Below are 20,559 nucleotides of genomic sequence, written 5' to 3'. Positions count from 1 at the left end.
ACTTCCAACTGGTAATGACTGGGTCAATTTTTTTAATGCAGCAACTTCTAGTACTGGTAATTTTGCAGTTTGAATCGCTTTTGTGTGTAAAAGGAAAACCAAACATGGTGTATAATGGTACTGAGCAGCAGTGTTGCAGAATTGAAATTGTGTGTGGTTGGCCTTATATCAAATGTTGTGCACCAAGCGTAAATTTACACTTCACAGTAGCAGTTGCGTGTGATGCTGGGCCTGGTTTTAGCATTAAGATAAGAATTACTATTGGACCAGTTAAAAATTTGGACCTTAAACGTTGCATTATTGCTACTAGCCTTTTGCAACCGTCTAGAAGACAATTGCAATTATGCAAGTTTAGGCAAATAACTAAGAACCTCATTGTGCACAAGCTGTGGTGGTGCAATGCTATGGTGTTCTGCTGCTGAATGTATGGCTGTCGGTTAGATTCCTGGCTACTAGAGTAGGGAATTGAACTAGCAACCAGCTCGAAGTTTTTTTTTTGTAGTTGAAGGCAACAAGAATTGCTAGTTTTGCCAAAGTATGATGCCTGTGAAAACCTGATGGTCGCAAAGTGTTGTTAGTCGACATGTTAATGCTTCTATGTTATGTTAGCTTGCAATTGATAAACAATTAACGCATGAGCTCATTCATTGCCTTTTATCCCCTGGTGACCAGGTACACTCCATGGAGAACCTGTAATGTAGGGCATTTGTGCACATACTACTTGTTGAGGGTAGGGTGAAACCAACTTTCTTAATTTAGTCATGTCATGTCATCTGGACTGTTTGAGTATATATGGCGTACAGTAAGCCTCGGGTGAAAAAACTTATAGCCTGAAAATTTTGGTGATTATAGTCTCTCACTTGTGAGAGACTTACTAGGGAAAATGGGGGGGTGTACTTGTATGGCTTGTGCACCACACTGCTTCTGTTATTATTATTATTATTATTATTATTATTATTATTATTATTACTATTATTATTATTATTATTATGCATATTGTTTGTAAATACTACTGCTTGTTTTCATACTATTCACGTGCCATTTCTTTTTATTTTTTTTTAATTTTTGCATTGCTTTGAAATTCTTTTTAATTGTTGCTAACCTATTAAGTGCAACTGAAAAAATACAAATCTACACTAGCTCATCAAATCCATGCAATGAAGGAAAGCTATAGGTTAAACAAGTCAATAAGGAATGAGAACAGGCATGCCTCTGAGAGAAACTTGATTTTTAAACAACTCTGAGCTGTTGCTGTTCGTGTCCAGCTAGATCTCTGGTGGATGTGCTAAGTCCAGTTCTCTGTACTTGTTCACACATATTTTGTGTGGGCCACCAGCAGTTGCTATAGTGTAGGGTGTCGCTCTTGCGATGAAGAGGTTCAGCTCCCCCAGGTAGGGAAGGGAGGGAGGAATGTTTAAATGAGTCAAAATGTGTGGAGAAGAGAGTGCCCTGCAGCATTCCCAGTAAGTATGTAGTGCATTGGGCTGTTTGCTACGTACCTGACACACCAGTTTGGCTAGTGTGATTGTGCTTGCCTGATCAGTACAGCATCATCTGCAGTATGTGTGATGAGCATGGTAAGAAGACGCATCTCGGGCAGTAGGTCTTAAGACACATCATGGGGTTGCTTAGAATTACGAATCATGACCTAAGGCCTGAGCTCATTCATTGCCTTTTATCCCCTGGTGACCTGGACACACTCTAGAACCTGTAAAATAGCGTGCATATAGTAAGTATTTGTGGAGTGGTGGGTGAAGCAAACTTTCTTATTTTGGTCATGTCATGTGGGCTACCAGTTCAATCGAGTGTAAATTAATGCCTGTTAAAGTTGATGGTAAGAGAAAATGGGGACGCCAGTGCACGAGATGGTTAGAGGGCATTCTTAGGTCACATGGTAGCATTGCAGTTACCTTAAAGGTCTTGTCTTAAGCTGTTCTCATTGGTGTTCGTATGTTCATGGTTTCACCAAGAGTCGAAAGCGACTTGGTGGTATGTAAAAAAGTGTGTATATGATTAGGAATGAATTTTTTTTTTTAGGCACATAGTGCTCCTCAACTCTCCGTGTATATAGTGTTAGTGTCTCGTGTGTGTGGTGTGTGCAGGCTGGCTTCTGTAATGGGCTGACTTTTTGCATCTGTAGGAGACAATACTGTTTCATGACTGCAGTTGGTCTGGCTTCTTGGTTCCATGACTGCTGTAGGAGTTTATTTCAAGCTATGAGCCGGGTTATCATAGTAGGTGGCATGGTCGATGTGGCTGAATGATCTAACACAAGCTTGTCATCTGCTTTGATGAATGTCCACACATTTTCGGAGATGGGTAGGACCTTGATGTTTGAAATAGTGACCTATGGTGGGTGGTGATTGCTAGATACGAGGTAAATGTCAAGTCTCGTACTTCAAGGTTCGCAGGATGACAACCTTGGGTGGGAGTCATTCCATGCCAGATGCACCAGCTGAAAAATTGGGGGCATTAGGTCTAAAGAAATACATTCGAAAAATAGTGTGTGAAAAAGGACTGTGTGCCCAAGCACCATTTTAATTTTGCCCTTGGAGCAAAACATGGTGTACAAGAAAAAAATTAAAAAATTAATCTTATTTCAGTAAAAGCAGAAATTTGGTCTTGGTGCCTTAGAAAGATTGTGCTGTATTATGCACTCTGTACGATTCAAATTTATTTTAAATATGGGGTGATCAGTTTTTAAGTTTGCTAGAATTTTTAAACATTGCCTGTGGCAGATAGCATAGTTCTTGTCCTTGAGCCAGATTATTCGAAGAGGCTGATATTACTAGCATGAGAAATCGAAACATATCCAATTAACAAATATTCACTGATGTTTAATTATTTTGGCAAAATTGCAATTTACAAATTGTAGCCAGTCAGTTTGCAAGACGTATCCACTTGAATTTCCAGGATGACGCCAATTTCGAGATATTTTGCAAAGTGGCACAAAATCTTGATACTGGTGTCATTCTTGAAATTCATTCCAAGTGGATACAAACTCCTTGCAAACTCACCGGCTACAATTCATAAATTGCAATAAAGTAATTCAAAAGTTAATTTTTAATATATGTTTCGATTTCTAATGCAAGTAATGTCAGCCTCTGAATATTCCAGCTCAAGGACTAGAGCTATGTTATCTGCGACAGGCAATTTTCTAAAATTCTGGAAATCTTAAAAATGATCACCCTGTATATTAATGCAGTCAAAAAGGCCTATTTGGGGCATTGTGGATATTTTTAAACACATTTTATGGAATTATCTGTAGTTATGACTATTTCTGGCATTCCTGTGTCCAAATAATTGGCTAAAATATTTTGGCATGTAACAACCATAAAATATAGAAAGTGATCCCAAAGTTGCAAAAATTGTGTTTGTCTCTCATTTCCAGCTGTAAATTCCACATTGAGGTGATCCACCAAAAAATATTAAAAGTTTCTCATTTCATAGAAGTACAACTAACAAATTGTTTCCTAAAGCCTAATTAGATTAATTTTCATTTTAGGTGCGAAAATGTTTTGCGTCTCTGTCGTTGACCAGCAGTGTATCTTCACTGCACTACACTGCTCGAGTGTACTATGCACTGACGGCGTTTTTCTCGGGAGGGGGGGAGGGTGTTGCAGAAGTGCTTGAGACTTGTGCCACCGTTCATTTAGCCACCTTTAACTCCCGTGTCGAACACAGTCAGCCCTGCACGTATCATGGATTGTGATGATGGATAAAAGTGGCAGAATAGGCATGTGCCTGTGAATGATACAGCTCTTTGGAAGCATGGCACCAGTTTGATTTCCTTCTTCGACAATATGTTTCAGCACACACAAGACCATGATTTTCCACTTTTTTTTTCACCCATTCGAACAGCTTGTAAAGCGTCATGATGTGGTCTCTGTAAGGCCTTTGAAGGCTTGCTCTAACTGCTAAACTCTTCACAGTGCTGCCATTGCAAGCACAGTGCAAAGCGTTAAAATGTTCAATTTGCAAAGATACTTTAGTCATGTAGCAGAGGCTTAAAAAATTCTTGCAATTTGTATTTAGACAAAACTCCATCAGAAAGATAGTGTAGTTTTCGAATTCTGGGAAGCTGTTGTTTGAAAAGAAAATCTTGAGAAATTCAGCTTGGAATGTATTCTATGGAGTCTGTAATGATGACATGATTTATCACTGCTTTTATTCGAACTGAAGCAGATAGTTCATCTAGTGAAACGACTGGAGCATTCTGAACATTGGAGTGCTTATTTGACACAGATTGGCATAATCGATTGCGACAGTGGCCTCTTTTATTTATAACCTTTTGCTCTCAACTATTTCGCGTGATGTTTGCTTATAGATGAACTTTCAAATCCTGACGACTTATTTCATATTCAGCAACGCACAAGTTGGAGCTGGCTAAGTAGACGGAGGCACAGCAGTCTCAAACACTTCTACAGTGCCCTTCTGGGAAAAATGCGGTCAAAACAAGGATTTTCTTGCCACCTTGAGGTGTGTATTGCAGTGAAGATGCACTGTTAGTCAACGGTGCCATAGAGAGTTTAGACGAAACTTCAAAAATATTTGTCTCTCCAAAAGCAAATTACTCTCCCAGACAAATGATTAGGTGTGTCTCTATGAAACATGCAACCTTCTATGTTTTTAGGTGGACCACCTCAATGTGGAATTTGCAGCTGAAAAAGTGACACAAATGCAATTAAAAAAAATTTGGAATCATTTTTGTCTAATAGTTCAGGGTTGTTGCATGCCAAAATATTTTAGCCAATTATTTGGATTCAAGAATACCAGGAATAGTTAACAAAACACCTACAGATTAATATGTAGATTTTATAAAATCTCTAAATTGTGCTAAATTGGCCTTTTTGCCTGTATTATAAATACTAGTTTTTTTTTTCTATCAACATAATTTTTAAAGATCCACTGTGGTATAGAGCACAAATCTCGTTAGTAGGATTACTCAGTGAGGCGGACATTACTTGCACTGGAAATCAAAATGCATAATTGTCTTACAAAATTTCCCAAATAACATTTTAACTGTTGTTATTGGAAAGATCGTGAAACAAAAGGAGGTGGTATTGCAATTCTTGTAAGAAGTGAACTTCCATCCTTTCCGCTACCAGGCGTTAATAACGGTCACGAAAGCGTTTTTTGCAAATTGGAATTCAGTGGCAACACTGTCATTATTACGGGAGTTTACAGGCCACCAGGATCCGCACCTGAATTTTTGTTAGAACTCTATGATTACTTGGAAAAATACCGCGATCAGAATATAATTGTTGCTGGAGATTTTAACCTTCCTTGTATTAACTGGGTGGAAATGAAGTCTCTGGTTCGTTTGATGTCCACAGTTCTGAAGTGTTGTTTGACATAATGCTTGCATATAACCTTAATCAAACGGTCCTTGTCCCAACGCGTGTAACAGATTCTACCTCCTCAATTCTAGACCTTTTATTTTGCTCAAATCACATTCAGGATCGTGTAACGCAGGTGCACGATGGCATTTCAGATCACAGTCTTATTTATTTTACTTGTATCTTCCCGTGAAGGGCGGGTTCTCATAAACCGAAAACCGTGGTTGTGAAAAACTATTCTGCTGCGGATGATGTCCAAATTGCGCTTTATTTAGAGGACTGTCTTTTCTCTTTTTGTGATGATGATATTGAAGTACTATGGACCAAGTTTAAATCGTGGTGTCACCACGGTATAAAAAAACTTTATTCCAGACAAAGTAAAAAAGGTTGGTCGAGAGAGCCCTTGGATCACCAGAGAGCTGCTCCAGATAAAACGTAGGTTAAAGCGTCGCAGGAAATTAAAGTGCGCTGACGATAAGGTGCTTAAAGAACTAAAAACTACCCTTGAGTATGAAATGCGAGAGTCCCGATAACGTTATTTTACTGAAACATTTGGGTGTTTTGCAGAAAGCCCACGAAAATTCTGGCAGTTCTTGGGGAACAAGGGCCATCGACGAATCGAGCAGGTAGTGTTGGGCAACACTTTCGTTACAGACAGCAGGCAAATAGGACAAATGTTTGTAACTTTCAAAGCGTGTTTTCAAAGCCGGACAACGATTGTGATATCACTCCCGCAACAGATAAATCAGGCAGAGTGTAGTTGAACAACTCTTACGTTTAGACGCAAAGAAGTCAACAGGTCCAGATAAAATTCCGGCTATTTTTCTTAGAAGATATGCACAGTTGATAGGTAGATTTCTCCTCATAATATTTAATAAGTCCTTAGAAACTGGTAAACTACCGACAGATTGGCTCCTGGCTCATGTTGTTCTGGTTCTTAAGAAGGGTAGCACGGTAGAAATGAGTAATTATCGACCAATTTCACTTACATGTATTTCTTGCAAGGTGTTGGAGCATATTTTGGTGAAATATTTAAATAATTTCTTGGATAAACACAATATCGTGCACAATGCACAGCATGGGTTCTGACGAGGCTTTTCTACTAACACGCAGTTAGTAGCAATCATTAATGAATTTGCTAAAGTTTTAGATATGAATGGTCAGGTGGATATACTATTTTTGGACTTCTCCAAAGCATTCGATAGGGTGTCTCACAATAAACTAATCCTAAAGATGAAAACAATTGGTATACCTTCCGAAATAATCAACTGGGTTATATCTTATTTGACTAACAGAAAACAATATGTAGATGAATCATGCTCTGGAAATTTAGATGTTTACTCGGGAGCACCCCAAGGATCTGTGATAGGACCGGTCTTGTTTAACCTCTATATCAACGATATGGCAAACTGTCAAATCAACTGTCTCCGTTAAATTGTTTGCCGATGAGTGTGTCATTTTTAAAACTATAAATTCTGTTTCTGACCAACTTGAGTTGAATGTGAATCTAAAACTACTGGCAGAATGGTGTGCTAAATGGGATATGATCATTAATCTTGAAAAAACAGTACACATGTGCCTTACTAATATTAAAGAAACAAACAGGTGTTTTCGTATAACATAAATGGTAACATGATCAAACAAGTAGAGGAATATAAGTATTAGGGATTACCATTACATCTAGGCTTAAATGGACCACGCACATTGATAACATATGCACTTCAGCTCGTAAAAAATTGGGCTTTCTAAAACAAATTAAGAAGATCATCAAACGAACTAAGAAACAAGGCGTACAAAGCCATAGTAAGACCTCTTGAGTATGCAAGTATTGTATGGGATCCTCACACTACAGTAGATATAGAAAAGATAGACAAAAATTAGAAGATTAGCGGCTCGTTTTATATATAACCGCTATAAACGCCGGGACTCTCCGTCTACTATGTTGCAAGAAGCAAAGCTGGAAGGCTTAAAAGACCGCAGAAAAATTGCTAGAATTAAGTTTCTAAGCTGGTTATATTTCTCGAAACTAGGCATTGATCCCCAAGAGTACATAACTACACAATCATTTGAGAAATCCTGTCATAGGCATCAACACTATATTGAACCTATTTTTGCTCGCACGGATGTTTATAAGTATTCATTTTTCCCCAAAACAATAGCCCGGAATGGATTGATTCCCTCCTTCTTGTTCCTGATGAATGATATGGACCGTCAGAATGCATTATCTGTGATGTGCTATATTGTTAACGTTGCGCTTTGCTTCTTTTTTTTTTTTTATGACGTTTTTATCCGTGCAATATCTCGTTCAGTTTTCCATAAGTATGCATCGTTCATTTCTGGTGTCTCTTTTTCAAGGTCGAATATTTTTGTCTTTTTGTATTTTGCCTCTCCTGCCTGGACCGTATTCGGTCCGCAGTATGTGATAAATAAAAAAATTAAAAAATAAAATAAAACTAATTACTATATCGTACATATTGCAATACATGAATTGAAGCCAGTCATTTCATCAGGCACATCCATATGGAATGAATTTTAGAACTAGCACTTGTTGTGAGATGAGCGCTGTAAACTTGCTGTAAAATTTCACTGTACCACTTACTCTTATAACAAAATGTTTTTTTATACATTGAAGCTCAAAAATTCCTAGAACAACAATGCATTTCACCGAAAGTTGTGTTATCTTCAGAATTCGTTCGAAGTGGACATAACTTTCGAAGTTGCCGGCTACAATTGTGCTGGCTACAATATGTGCTGTAAAATAATTAGTTTAAACATTAATTAGTGAAACTGCTAAATAGTCAAATATTCATTTTAATTTCATGTGCAAATAATGACCGCTTATGAGAGTAATGTAGTTCAAGTAAAATTGTGCATGCCATAGGTGATTTAAAAAAAAGATTATGTTGCAAAAAAAAAAAAAAAACATGCATAGGAGAGTAAAATAAAGCACAATCTTTCTGCGGTATTCAGACGAAATTTCGATTTTCGGTGAATTAAGGTTCTTTCTTTTAGGATTTTTTCTTCTAGTTATTTATTTCACACTGCAGGCCAGATTGGCCAAAGCAGGAATGAAATATGATAAAAAGCAAAAATAGAAAGAACGCAGGTACCAGGCATTATTCAGCAAAAAATTAACCAATATAAGTATTTACACTAACAAATGAACACTGTTATATCTCTCCACCTGTAAAAATATAAATTCAAACAAAAAGCAGACCAATGTAACAACATATGTTCAAATGCCTTGCATTTGGTCTCCTTCTGCATTTGGTCTGCATTAGTCTCCTCAAAAACAGTTTTAGGAAAGGTGTTCCAGTTGAAAATTTTCTATGGGAAAAAAACTGTTTAAACGCATTTGTGTTTGCGAAAATCGGTTTCAGTGCATGATCATGTATGTGGAGTCCTTCAGCTACTTAAGGGTTGGACATATGAAGGTTCGGACATGCCTAGTTCACCTTTTAAAATATGCAATTACGCTATGCGAGCATATTTTCTACACATTTGTAATGTTAGAGTGTTGTTATCGCACATATGTTTAGAGGGGAGTCATTCCTTTTATATTTCCCATAAGTAAATCCGACAGGTTACCTTTCTAGCATCTCTAGCTTTTGTATGTCCTGTTTAGTTTGGGGATCCCTAATCATGGAAGCATATTCTATTTTAGACCTGACTTGTGTATTGTATACCAATAATCTGGGCTTTGTTGGAGCGTCTCCTAATTTCCTCCTTAAATAATACAACTTCCTAAACGCTGATGCACAAATGCCCGAAACATGAGCCAACCAGGATAATTTTGAAGTGAGTGTAACTCCTAAATATTTGTGTTCAGTTACCTGTACTATTGATTGTAAAGTGCATAGACATAAATACTAGGCTGTACTTTGCATGTGATTCTTAGTAATTAAGACTGTTTTCTGAATGTTAACTTCCATGTCCCATGTTCGACACCACTGCTCAACCTTCAAAAACTGGTCCTGTAAAACAGCATGGTCACTTTCACACAATATTTCTTTATATACAGGATGTTTTTTTTTATACAGTACAGATTTTTTATAAAAAGGTAAATACGCAGTGAATGTGGCGTTTTTACTTTGTGGCTAATAAGCTGGGCTGCAGAAGAACAAAAATTTATAAACTTTTTTATTAGCGCCTTAGGGGCAGTTGCTTAAATGGCAAAGTTGAAGGCAGTCACATATTAATGCACCCTCATTTTTTGAAGAATCTTGTAAGCCGCACCTAATTTGAGGTATTTATTATCTAATTTCAATGGTAAATCCTAGAAATATCAAAACCAAGCGCTGCGGGAGTGCAGAAAAGATGGCCTCGCTATCACGTTGAACTGAAATGGCCCGTGATAACAAGCACGAGTAAGTTTGAAACCGAGCGTCTCGGCCAGTTGGGGCAGCTACTGACGCAGAACGCTTTGCCAGACAAGCAGGTGCGGCTGCGTGCCAGGTCAAGATTTGCCATGGCATGCTATCATTCAAACTTCACTCCACAATTCTTTACGAGGTGTTGCCATCTGACGTGCAGCGGCATGTGCTCAGTCTCGATATTGCCCCGATTGAGCTTTGGAATTTGATGAGGAATATCTCGAATTAAGTATGATTTTCGATATATTTCAAAGATGGGTGTGCATGAAAATGTAACTGCCTCCAAATTTGCATTTAGACAACTGCCCTCAAGGCAAGGCACTAATAAAAATGACAACTAATGGATCTTTGTTAATTAGTCTTCTGAAGCTCCCATTATTAGCAGAAAAGTATGTCCACCTCTCCTGGGAACTCTTCTGCAATAATGCCACATTTGCTGTGCTCATTACTTATAAAAAATCTGTATTGTTTAAAAAAAAAAAACACCCTGTATAATACTGTCATCTGCAAAATGTTTTGTACACACAGAGTCAGACACTAATTCAATTAAGTCATTTACATACACTAAAAGCAGCAAGGGACCCATCACACTGCCTTGCGGCACACCAGAAGAGATGGGAAGGATATCGGAAGCCTGATCATCTGCCACAACGAATTGACTTCTATTTTGCAAATACGCTTACACCCGCTTCACTAATTAGCAAGGAAGACCAATGAATTCTAGTTTATGCAACAGGTTTTCATGCAATACTTTATCGGATGCTTTGCTAAAGTCAATAAAAAAATGCATCTATTTGCCCCGAATAACCTAACACCATTAAAAAATCATGTACAGTGGTAAGTAGCTGATTCGTAAATTTTCCCATGTGAAGCCAACCAATTCATATCATCTTTGCTCTTAAAGGGGTCCTGGAACACTTTTTGAACAGGAAACTTTGCTGATCTGTAAACGAGGCTCCTGTGAACATGTGAGCCAAATATTATTGCACTGCATGCACCAGGGAATTCACAATCTCTTGTCAAAAATCAAAAGTGCTTGCTCTCTCCTTTGCAATGTCATTGTGCAGCTATGTCACAAGCAGCCAAGCTCACCAACAGTTATTGGCTGATTTCATGACTGCGGTAACATTGCTAATTTTGAGTTAAATAAGAAAAATATAGATGTCTGTAATATCAAAAAGACAGAAAAAGCATTTAATCTTTGCACTGCTGGTCTACACATGACAGTTGCACGTAACTGTGCCTGCTGTGCATGGCATTGGAGATAGCAGTGGCACGCTGCATAGCATAGATAATATGGCTGCCACGGGGTGCTGCGATGAGCCCTCAACTCTTGAGTGGGGCCTTGCCCCCTTGCTATCTCCAGCGTGTAGCTTCCAGCGTGCTAGCAGAGGTGAAAGGAGAGAGAAAGCCACTCATTGGTGCGATAACTACATCTAACTCCACTTATACTTGAAGGATTCGAAAGAAGTTTGAGGCAGGAGATTCGTGAGGTGACGTCCTTTAAAGGGACACTAAAGCAAAACAATAAATCAACTTAGACTGATGAAGTATTCTTCGAAAACTCTGCTGTCGTTAATTATACTGCAATAGGTCAACTATTAGAAGAGAAAATGAAGCTCAAAGTTTAATATTTTGAATTTCGTGCGGAAACCCCAACGTCAGCACTTCAATGTGACGTCACGACTTCTAAACTAATTTTTCGTGTTTGGGCCACGTTGGCTCAGTAAAAGTTCGTAAAACTTGCCATATTCAGTCTTCGGCTCCTTTAGAAGGCAATGTAGTCAATCTTTACCGCTAAAGAATTAACTGAGACCTAGAAGATGCTGTCAAAATCCATCACGTCACGGTGAGCTGGTGCGGGAACTTCAAGGTGGCGTCGCCCCTCGCCTTCTGTGTTTTTAGTTTTTTTCTGGCTTACCAAGCGGCTTCTCGCGGTAAGAGTGGTGTTTTTGATATCGTGGAAGGGTAATCTACTGATACACAAGAAATAATTTTCCTCTTTAGTGTCCCTTTAATAGTGAAGACATTCTATGATTAATTAGAAAGGTGTTTCTTGGCACCTTTAAGGGTACAACTGAAATGGCGCCGAGGCAAACAAATTTTTTTTCACCTAAAATGTCTTGGGAATGCATTTCTTTCAACGTAATAAATGCACACAATTTTTTAAAAAAAGAAGTCTGATAGGGTTGAGTTTTCAGCTGGCGCATTTGGCTTGGAGTTACCCATAGGCGTTAAGTCAACAGTGTTGAAGTTCTTATGCGCAATAAATAGTCTTCTGTCTTTTGTGTCACAGCCGCTTGAAGTCTCGTGTCACTTTGGTACAGGCTGGAACTTTCTTTTTTAGATGTAGAAACTTTGAGCTTACTCTTTGACATTAGCAGACCATGGCTTTTAGTTTGTATTACTGCGAATTGTCGAGACAAAGGCAAGGATATGTGTACATAATTTTGGACCATGACTGGCTAGTTTGGGTTTCTTAATTCATCATGTGTAGGATCTGATGTATTTGCTGTGTAATATGCTTAAGCCACGTTGCACTGCCTCCATCTTGTTACCAATAGCAACCAACTTTCTGGAATGAGAAGGTCGTCTAGGTGCCCACCTTCTGTGCATGTACATACAGCCTCCCGCATTTTTAGCTATATCGTGCAAGTGTCCATCACGCGTAATTTAGCGCCTTTAAGCGGTGATAATTAGCGAGACTGGCAGAAGTGCTCTCAAGTGCACTAAGCACTCTCCTGTGCAAGAGTCGTCTAATGCGATGTTCCCTTCAGGACGACGTACGGCCATATTATAGTGTTCTTGCGCAATATAGCTAAAAATGTGGGAGGCTGTACATCCATGATTCGAGGTTTGTGGCCGCAGAATATTGTAGAACACGGAAAGGAACAAACAGACGTGGGCATAGCTGTTCGTTCCTGTCTGTCGGCCCTGCGTAGTTTGTTCCTTTCTGTGTTCTACAATTTTCTGCTGCCACAAACCTCGAAGATTGAACCAACTAGCTCAGTTCAACACCTTTTTGACATTATGAAGTTGAGGCCTTCTTGTAGAGCTGACTCTTGCTTCCTGGTGTTGCTCTTGGTACATCAGAGAGTGATGTCATTCACATATGCTGCATGGCACAGGTTGATAAACTGGTTGAGTTCGTGAGGGAGACTTTTTATGTCCAGGTTAATGGAATACTGACACATGTTCTTGGAGTATAAATGTTAAATATGAAGGTTTAATGTGATACCAAAGTTGGTCTCTAAATGTGGAGCTGGCCGTTATCAACATTATCATGATGTCATGACAGAAAAATTTGCTGATGTGATGTAGCAATAAAGCCAGGTATGATGATGATCATCATAAAAAATAGTGCAGGGGCTTTTGTAACGATGCCTTCCGCTTGATTCTGTGCCACTCTTACCATCCACCATTCATCGCTGGCTGATCTAATTTACAATGCGGGTGGAGCGTCACTGACCATTGATGAAGCGTGAAAAGGAATACCATTGGAAAAGTCATCGCTACAAAATCGTGGCGCTGCATGCATGGCTGAGCTTGCATATGGCAGCTGCAGTGTTTGTAAGAATGGAACAAGTTGTCATTTCACGACGCATCCATCTTCAGTGTACAAAAACTGAAAATGGTTCACAGAAACAAGTAGTAAATTATTTAAGGTGCTCTGATGTTTGCCAGTATTTTTCCTAAGGTATAAAGGGTGTGGACCTTTATTTAATGGAAAAAAGATTACAAGTTGTAAAATGTTAGTTATCCTTTTTAAAGAGCATCAATGAGAGTATCGCCCTGGGGGGTACTCTGTGTACGGGAAATGTTTGGATGGTTAGACTGTCCCAGCATGTGGATATTACAGGCAGTGAGGAAACTTCGCTTGTGCCAGGTTTTGTAGAATGGCGTGCAGGAAATTGTCGAACGCTTTCTTGATCAACATTGACTACACTAAGGGTATTACTGATTTTCTATTGCATGGGGGTCATGTCTTGAGTACTGATGTGCTTCTGAAAGCTGCAAGAGTATGAGGCAGTTGGCCTCTTTTGGGATGCAACTTCAGCCTTGCTAAAACCATCTTTTCCATTAGTTTGCCCACACAGGATGTCTTGGAGATGGGGTGCAGTTTTCCTGGGCCAGCTTTCCTGGCTTGGGTATCATGCTTATGCTTATGTATGCATCCTGCCATGCTGCGGTATTCCACCTACCTCCCATACTCTATTGATATTTAATAGTTCTTGTTGGTTTTTTGGTAGGTTTGGTACAATACCTTAATTTTGTAAGGTTCAAGGGCAGTGTTTCGCCACAGTAGGAGCAGGGCCGAAATCTGCCACATGTCTGAGAAATGCTCACCCATTGTCGAGTCTATTGAATGCAGGGATGTTAGAACAATCTGTCACAACATAGGTGAGCTTTTTGTTCTATTGGCTGATACAACCTGTTGCTTCACCATTGCATGGAGCTCGTGCAACTGAGCACAGGAGTGCTTTGCCTTTGACTCTCCCTCCCTCCCCTGAAGCTGCTACTTGGTGTGTCGCACTCTCTCTCTCGCCTTGTGAATGCTTGTTGCTTTTTTATTGATATTGCAAGAATATGAGCAAAAAAAAATTTGTTTCGCCCACAATGCAAAGCAGTGATGCAATATCTGGCGAAATATAATGCGTAGTAAGCCCTAGACTGTTTCGTGTGGTGCTTGTTGGAGTGAACATTTGCATGGGGATGCGAGCGAGTCATCTTTCAAGAAGTAAAAGAATTGTGGGTCGTATTTGTTTGTGGAAGCTGTGCCCCCAAATGGTGAAGTGGAAAGACTTTCTTTTCTTCCTCCTCTTATCTATCCGGACTTTGCCACTGGTCTCTACTAAAACAGCCCTTAGTTTTCTGCTGGATTCGTTAGGCTTTTCTATAGCTCGGCTACCCCATGGATAGGCCTCACGCTAAAAGAAGGCTAATAAAGATGAAGCACGCGTGCTCACTCATTGACATATTAGATGCAGAATTAAAAAAAGAAAGTTAATCAGGACTGCCTCTGCAACTGGGAAGGTGAGGTGCTAGAAAAACACAAAGAAGGTGCAAACGCCAGATATATCCAGTAGACACATCGTGGCAGCTACAGGTGAAATAGCACTCTCCAGGATCGGTATTCTCCACTGCAGATAGCAGAGTGGCTGAGAGGTTCCTAGCCTGCCACTCTGTTGGTCGTAACTTGGAATTCTCGCAGCACAATGAGAAATTTTCTTTGTTATTTTCTCGCTATGGGTTTTTGTATTCCAGTTGCAGTTGACGGCGGACATCAAACCCAGGGAAGTGAGCCCATACAGCTATCGAATGGGTCGAAGGCGCTGCTCCCTAACTATAGATTAGGAGGAGGCACGCTCACTGGTGCCACTAATAACTGAGATTTGGAGGAATTTTTTGAGCAGCAATATCTTCATTTGGAGCAGTTTGGAGCACCCAAATGCAGATTTCAGAGCACTTTGGAGCTAATAAATGCCAACTGCTGGACACGTCCCAAGTGCTATTTCGAACACTTAAAATTGACAAGTGTTATTCCGGAAAGTATTTGCTTGCTGTAAAACAATGTTGCTCTGCCTCTAAATACATGAATTTCCCTTTAATTGCAATGAAGACAACAAACCTGTTCACACAGTGTGCTGTAATTAGTTTACTTCAAATTGAGTGAAGCGGCTTAGACATTGCCTTTTACATCGTATGAATTTTTTATTGACAGCTGCTACTTGGCCATGTTTTCAGCAAGGCTCTAGCATCAGTCGGAAACACCTGGCCAGACTCAATCTCATCAATGCTCTTCTGAGCCAGGTCAGCCTTGATGAGCCCCTCATAACGCTCAGTCATTGCTTTGGACGACACCAGGCACTTTTCAATGGTCTGTTTTTCCTCGTAAATCTGAAGCCTCTGTTCAGCAACTGGTCGATTCACAACTGGCGCCGACAGATCATTTGGACGCCAGCAATGCAAACAAGCTCGATTATTTGGACTACTTCGAGGCACCATCACTGGCTCATAAATTTAAAGTATAAGTACGACCGAAATTTCAGACACCTTAAGGTACGCCATTCTATGTAATTCGGAATCTGCCAGCACGACTGCGTGCTAGTTTGACCGTCTAGTTGAGTGAAAGTAGCGATATTTTGGCGTTGATACGTCGCTGACATCGGCGCGGCATGGTGATCGGTCAAGTTGCAGACACCTCCTGGAAGCCGAAACTAGCGAAGCCTAGTTAACACCAACTGCGCCCAAACCGTAGGGCAAGCGAACTCGGTCAAGCCATTCGGGACGTCCAGCGTTTGTTCATTGACGTGTTAACTAGCGACACGGTCGCGGCGGCTTCAAGTTGTTTAAAGCGACGCCGACTCCACCCTAGATGTCTCCGCCAGCGAGGACAGTGACTGTTGCTAAAAAAAAAAAAGAACATCATTCAGCTATGATAGCACGGTCGTCTCCTAGTTGCGCGGCCATTTTGTAGCGATGCATTCTGCTCGATTCTATATGCCGCCCTTATTGTCCGCGTTCGCTGCCGGCTGATGCCATTCATAATGCAGGCGGACCACTGACGAAGCGCAAGGAGTGGCAGCGGAAAAGGCATCGCTACAAAATCGCAGTCCTGTTGTGCTGAAGATTCGGTGCATGCATTGAGTACTTTCGTCTATCTGTGGTGACAGCATGACAATGGTAGAGATACGGACTGACCAGATCGTAGGCAAGCGTACGTGTGCGCAGGACCGCGGTTCACAAACTTCGGCTTTCTTTTTGGACGATCTCCTTTCGGGGATATACTTTCACTTTCGTGACATTTCATGCGACTAGCACTGGACACGTCGACGGATGATAGCGTTCCTGGCACAGTACTGAGAATGCCACCGCTCATAGACGCTGACGCATCTGACGCTAGCGACGCGAAATCCCGCGAAAGTGAACGTATCCCCGAAAGTGGTCATCCGAGAATAAGGCACTTTTTATTGCGATAGCAATTATATGGACACTCCAGGTGGATTTATGCCGTCGGCGTCGCCGTGAGGTTCCGTATGAAGTCTAGGGCGATAAAATCATCACCGCGGGCCTTATGCTGTATGTGCAAGTGAAAGCGTGCGAACCCGCTTTTGTAGAAACCCGCAAAGGACCACACAGGAAGAGCGGTCGATCAGCAAACATGGCGTTTAATGGAACAACAGTCCCGATGATGCTAGCAGGTAAGCGAGGAAGAAGTTTCTACACACTCCCCGCCGCGACATGAAAGGTTATTTTCGTGTCCTTGGCACAGAGACAGTCGGATTACACCATATCAGAACAATCGGGAAGTTCCAGCAGGCCAGATAAGGTGAAGGAAACCTCGCACGGGCGGCGTTATTCACTGGTTCGTGTAAATTCGCCTTGTGATCGGTATTTACCAGGATCTCTACCATGTCCTTGTTGCCTTACCGAATGCACAGTTGCACTTTGTTTTGTAGTGTCAGTTCTTGCGTGCACACGTAGTGGTGTTAAACGACGTTGCTCAACGTTGAACATCAGTAGCTGGCGCTTAGTATTCTGTGGTCGTTGCTTGATCTTCCTTGAAAAAATATGGACGTCGTCAAGAGGGTTCCAGCGTCAGCAAAGCACTCGGAAAAACGCACACCTTGGCCTGTCTTTACACTGCTTTGATTTTGCGCAGATGATATCCTGTCTTGCTTGCATCGTTGTTCTTGCTTTTCTGGATATCTGCGGCAGTAGTAGTCTTAATGGCCGGACGTTGGTTGTTTGTGCCACGTAGGATTCTATGAGTGTTAAACAGTTAGTTCTGACATCGGGAGACAGGGCAGTGGCCAGACGCTCTTGTAGGTTGATTGCGCAGTGACGATGGGTGTCCTGTTGTCGGCACCTGCACTGACTGGAATTCATTTCGCTTCGGTTCATGCATGAGTCTTCATGGTCATCAGTACAATGAGTATTCGTTCCCTCGCCTGGACGGGACCGTGACTCTGTCGTGAAAATGAGGTCTTCGTGGACCCCTGGACTGTTCAGCAGATACGTTGTCGAACCGCGTGTTGCTATTTCAACCGTTCGCATGTCCTGCATATTGTACAAAGGCTCTTTTGGTATTCCTGTGGCTACAAGTGCTGCTACTTGTTCGTCCTTGTGCTTTCAACGCGTCTCTAAAGTCCAAAATGATGACATCAGTAGATAGCTGTCTGCGGTTCCGTCATACACGTCTCTAACCATGTTACTACCGGTTTTAAACACGACAATATTGTCTTCAGTAGGTACTTCCATGTCATTGAAGATTTCTGTCTTTATGCCGTTCTTTCGTTTACCTTCTTCAATGCAGTCATGGCCTGCAACTTCGGTCTTAGTATCTTTTACTGGATGTAGTTTTTGCAACGCTGCAAGGCACAAGAGCAATAAGATAGTCATTCCGCTTCCAGAGATTTGTGACACATTTTCACTGTTTACCCTCTGTCTCATCTCAATAGCAAGGATGCGTTTAGAGTTCAGCGTAACCAATTTATCCATGTAGTTTACCTGAATAGTATATTCTTCATATATGTCATCGTCAGACATCACTACTTCGATCTTTTCGTCTAGAAAACGAAGCTTCTCCTGAAGCATTTCAAGCCGACTGCTCATGAGGTGAAGTTGAGCCATTGTGGCCACACTGAGCGCCGTGTCAAAATCGTCGAAAATGAAGCTTATCGTCGTTCTGATAAGTTCCCTATTCATGATCAGCTCGGCCTCATTGTAGAAGGTGACTGTCGGTGGGTGGATGAGGGCCGTCGGAAGCGTTGACTGCGCTCTTCCGGGTGAATCCATGCGTGGGCTCGTCGTCAGTCGGTCCTGGGGGCTGTTCGGTCGTTGATTAATACAGCTCCCGGGTTTCATGGCACCATTTTGTAGAAACCCGCGAAGGACCGCACAGGAAGAGCGGTCGATCAGCAAACATGGCGTTTAATGGAACAACAGTCCCGATGACGATGATGCTAGCAGGTAAGCGAGAGAGAAGTTTCTACACCCGCCGCGGTGGCTCAGGGAGCTATATGGCGTTGCGCTGCTGAGCATGAGATCGCGGGATCGAATCGCGGCCGCGGCGGCCGCATTTCGATGGAGGCGAAATGCAAAAACGCCTGTTTGCTTGTGTTGTAGTGCACGTTAAAGAACCCCAGGTGGTCAAAATTAATCCGGAGCCCTCCATTACGGCGTGCCTCATAATCAGAACTGGTTTTGGCACGTAAAACCCCAGAATCAATCAAAGCGTACGAGGGTGAGCCAGCGATCGCAGCTCAGTCTCGCGCACGCAACGGAGGGGAGCGGGAAGGAAGCGCGCCGTCTTCCATTCGCGCGTAACGCTCGAGAGGGGGGCGCGTTCTACGCCGCGCGCTCGCGCTCGGGCTGCTGTATCTTGAAATATATCTGCGGCAGGAACAAGGTCCGCCCTATGCTGTGTTTTCGCCGCCTAGTTGGCGTTGATGCCACTGGCGTGACGACGGGCAATTCGCTCGTTGCTGCTGCCGCGCTTACCCACTCCAGCGTTTTGACAGCGAGTTTCCGCGGTCATTGAGTGATATGCGTTCATGTTTGCTTGTGCGCGCGTGACACAATGCTTGTTAATTTAGCTAGTACACCTATGTTTACAAGCTTATACGGCCGATAAAACTACTATCCATACTTCGTATAGATGTCTACTAACTTGCTGCCGCAATCGATGCTTCGCCTTTCGGGCGAAACTGCCTTTTTTTATTGCGATAGCAATTATATGGACACTTCAACCGGATTTCTGCCGTCGCCGTCGCCGTGAGGTTCCCTATAGATAAAATCTTCGCCGCGCGCCGTATGCCCGAGCGGAAGCGTGCGGGGACGCGCGCTATCACTCAATCTCCCAGGCGCAAGCAAGGAAGCGGGAGGCCAGCGCCGGAGGGAGCGGAGGGGGGGGGGGGGGCGCACTTCTACTCTGCCAATAACCGCGCTCGTCGCTCGCTCGCACCGTCGCTTATCTCCACACGGCTCTGACCTTTATGCGCCGTGCATTCGCCGCCCAGTTTCCGTTGAAGCGATAGACCGCACGTACCTTCGCCCGTTGCTGCGGCGTATGCGCTTGCTACCAGCGTTTTGACAGTCGTTGTCTGCAGTCATTCAGTGTGATCTATTCATGTTTGTTTGTGCGCGCTCACACCACGCTTGTTCAATCAGTTAGTAATAGTCGGGCCACATTTTCCAACGCACGCTACACATGCAATGCTGCCCGGGTCGGCAGTGCAGCGCTACAGGTGTGTCCCTTCGCCCGCGCTGCCCACGGGAAGCGCTTTTCATCAACACCACCGTTTCACACGCGCCTTCTCGTGGTCATCGAGTCTCTCTTCATGTCGGTCTACTTACGCCGCAGCACACCTGCTTACTTAATCAGCTAATTGTTTACTACAATTCATATTGCTACCAAAGCCGCTCACCTTACTTCGTATGACATTGCTGTGTTGCTATCGCATTCATTGCTTCGCCCTTAGGGCGAAACTGTGACATATTTTTTTCTGGCCATTCGTGGAATAGTCACCTGTTTTCTGACGAATTTGGATATTTTCCACTCCCGATTATTCAGTTTTTATTGCGATAGCAATTATATGGACACTCCAAGTGCATTTTTGCCGTCGTGGTTGCCGTGAGGCTCCGTATGACGTCCAACGGCGATAAAATCGCCGTGCGCTGTGTGTGCGAGTGAAAGCGTGCGAGGGTGAGCCGGCACCGCAGCTTAACTCGCGCACGCGAGAGAGGAAGGAGGCCGGAACCGCGCGGTCTTCGTTCGCGCCACGGTGTAAGGATAAGCAAGTGTGGTTCGCGCGCGATCGAGGCACGGGGAGGAGGCGGAGGCG

This window comes from Dermacentor silvarum, chromosome 1 (assembly GCF_013339745.2).
Source record: "Dermacentor silvarum isolate Dsil-2018 chromosome 1, BIME_Dsil_1.4, whole genome shotgun sequence".
Lineage (NCBI taxonomy): Eukaryota > Metazoa > Arthropoda > Arachnida > Ixodida > Ixodidae > Dermacentor > Dermacentor silvarum.
Note: the sequence above shows the minus strand (reverse complement) of the source record.